Genomic DNA, 3,698 nt, shown 5'->3' on the forward strand with positions numbered 1-3,698 from the left:
GAGAAGAGCAACCCCAAGACACATAATCATCAGATTCACCAAGGTTGAAATGAAGGAAAAAATGTTAAGGGCAGCCAGAGAGAAAGGTCAGGTTACCCACAAAGGGACTAACAGTGGATCTCTCTGCAAAAACCCTATAAGCCAGAAGAGAGTGGGGGCCAATATTCAACATTCTTAAAGAAAAGAATTTTTAACCCAGAATTTCATATCCAGCCAAACTACGCTTCATGAGCGAAGGAGAAAAAAAATCCTTTACAGACAAGCAAATGCTGAGAGATTTTGTCACTCCCAGGCCTGCCTTACAAGAGCTCCTGAAGGAAGCACTAAATATGGAAAGGAAAAACTGGTACCAGTCATTGCAAAAACATACCAAATTGTGAAGACTATCAACACTATGAAGAAACAGCATCAATTAATGGGCAAAATAACCAGCTGGCATCATAATGACCAAATTCACACATAACAATATTAACCTTAAATGTAAATGGGCTAAGGGCTCCAGTTAAAAGACGCAGACTGGCAAATTGGATGGGGTCAAGACCCATTGGTGTGCTGTATTCAGGAGACCCATCTCATGTGCAAAGACACATATAGGCTCACAATAAAGGGACGGAAGAATATTTACCAAGCAAATGGAAAGCACGCACGTGCGCGCGCGCACACACACACACACACAAAGCAGGGGCTTCAAGTCTCTGATAAAATAGACTTTAAACCAACAAAGACCAAAAAAGACAAAGAAAGGCATTACATAGTGGTAAAGGGATCAACACAACAAGAAGAGCTAACTATCCTAAATATACACGCACCAAATACAGGAGCACGCAGATTCATAAAGCAAGTTCTTATAGACCTACAAAGAGACTTAGACTCCACACAATAATACTGGGAGACTTTAATACCCCACTGTCAATATTAGACAGATCAACGAGACAGAAACTTAACAAGAATATTCAGGACTTGAACTCAGCTAGGACCAAGCAGACCTAATAGGGATCTACAGAACTCTCCAAACCAAATCAACAGAATATACATTCTTCTCAGCACAACATCACGCTTATTCTAAAATTGATAACATAATTGGAAGTAAAGCACTCCTCAGCAAGTGCAAAAGAATGGAAATCATAACAAACAGTCTCTCAGACTACTGTGGAATCAAATTAGAACTCAGGATTAGGAAACTCACTCAAAACTGCACAACTACCTGGAAACTGAATAACCTGCTCCTGAATGACTACTGGGTACATAACGAAATTAAGGCAGAAATAAACAAGTTCTTTGAAACCAATGAGAACAAAGACACAACATACCAGAATCTCTGGGACACAGTTAAAGCAGTATTTAGAGGGAAATCTATAGCACTAAATGCCCACAGGAGAAAGCGGGAAAGATCTAAAATCGACACTCTAACATCACAACTAAAAGAACTAGAGAAACAAGAACAAACATATTCAAAAGTTAGCAGAAAATAAGAAATAACTAAGGTCAGAGCAGAAATGAAGGAGATAGACACACAGAAAACCCTTCGAAAAATCAATGAATCCAGGAGCTGGTTTTTTGAAAGGATTAACAAAATAGATAGACTGCTAGCCAGACTAATAAAGAAGAAAAGAGAGAAGAATCAAATAGACACAATAAAAAATGATAAAGGGGATATCACCACTGATCCCACAGAAATACAAACTACCATCAGAGAATACTATAAACACCTCTACGCAAATAAACTAGAAAATCTAGAAGAAATGGATAAATTCCTGGACACATACACCCTCCCAAGACTAGACCAGGAAGAAGTCAAATCACTGAATACACCAATAACAAGTTCTGAAATTGAGGCAATAATTAATAGCCTACCAACAAAAAATGTCCAGGACCAGAAGGATTCACGGCCGAATTCTACCAGAGGTACAAAAAGGAGCTGGTACCATTCCTTTTGAAATTATTCCAAACAATAGAAAAAGAGGGACTCCTCCCTAACTCATTTTATGAGGCCAGCATCATCCTGATACAAAACCTGGCAGAGACACAAGAAAAAAAGAAAATTTCAGGCCAATATCCCTGATGATTATCGATGAGAATATCCTCAATAAAATACTGGCAAACGGAATCCAGCAGCACATCACAAAGCTTATCCACCACAATCAAGTCAGCTTCATCCGTGGGATGCAAGGCTGATTCAACATACACAAATCAATAAACGTAATCCCTCATATAAACGGAACCAATGACAAAAACCACGTGATTATCTCAATAGATGCAGAAAAGGCCTTTGATAAAATTCAACACCCCTTCATGCTAAAAACTCTTAATAAACTCGGTATTGATGGAATGTATCTCAAAATAATAAGAGCTATTTATGACAAACCTAGGTCACTATCATACTGAATGGGCAAAAGCTGGAAGCATTCCCTTTGAAAACCAGCACAAGACAAGGATGCCCTCTTTCACCACTCCTATTCAACATATTATTGGAAGTTCTGGCCAGGGCAATCAGGCAAGAGATAGAAATAACGGGTATTCAAATAGGAAGAGAAGAAGTCCAATTGTCTCTGTTTGCAGATGACATGATTGCATATTTAGAAAACCCCATTATCTCAGCCCAAAATCTCCTTAAGTTGATAAGCAACTTCAGCAAAGTCTCAGTATACAAAATCAATGTGCAAAAATCACAAGCATTCCTGTATACTAATAATGGACAGAGAGCCAAATCATGAGTGAACTCCCATGCACAATCGCTACAAACAGAATAAAATACCTGGGAATACAACTTACAAGGGATGTGAAGGACCTCTTCAAGGAGAACTACAAACCACTGCTCAAGGGAATAAGACGGGACCCCAACAAATGGAAAAACATTCCATGCTCATGGATAGGAAGAATCAATATTGTGAAAATGGCCATATTGTGCAAAGTAACCTATAGATTCAATGCTATCCCCATCAACCTACCATTGACGTTCTTCACAGAATTATAAAAAACTACTTTGAATTTCATATGGAACGAAAAAAGAGCTTGTATAGCCAAGACAATACTACATTTGATCTTAGCCAAAAGACTGAGAAGCAATAGCCAAGACAATCCTAAGTAAAAAGCTGGAGGCATTACGCTACCTGACTTCAAACTAGACTACAAGGCTGCAGTAACCAAAACAGATATATACTGGTACCAAAACGGATATATAGACCAATGGAACAGAACACAGGCCTCAGAAATAATGCCACACATCTACAACCATTTGATCTTTGATAAATCTGACAAAAACAAGCAATGTGGAAAGGATTCCCTATTTAACAAATGGTGTTGGGAAAACACCATTTCTGCATATGCTAGCCATATGCAGAAAACATAAACTGGCCACTTCCTTACACCTTATACAAAAATTAACTCAAGATGGATCAAAGACCTAAACATAAGACCTAAAACCATAAAAACCCTAGAAGAAAACCTAGGCAATACCGTTCAGGACACAGGCATGGGCAAAGTCTTCATGAATAAAACATCAAAAGCAATGGCAACACAAGCCAAAATTGACAAATGAGATCTAATTAAACTAAGGAGCCTCTGCACAGCAAAAGATACTATCATCAGAATGAACAGGCAACCTACAGAATGGGAGAAAATTTTTGTAATCTATACATCTGACAAAGGGCTAATATCCAGAACTTACAAAGAACTCAAACAAATTTACAAGAAAAAAA

This window comes from Colobus angolensis, unplaced genomic scaffold (assembly GCF_000951035.1).
Source record: "Colobus angolensis palliatus isolate OR3802 unplaced genomic scaffold, Cang.pa_1.0 Scaffold26, whole genome shotgun sequence".
Taxonomy (NCBI): domain Eukaryota; kingdom Metazoa; phylum Chordata; class Mammalia; order Primates; family Cercopithecidae; genus Colobus; species Colobus angolensis.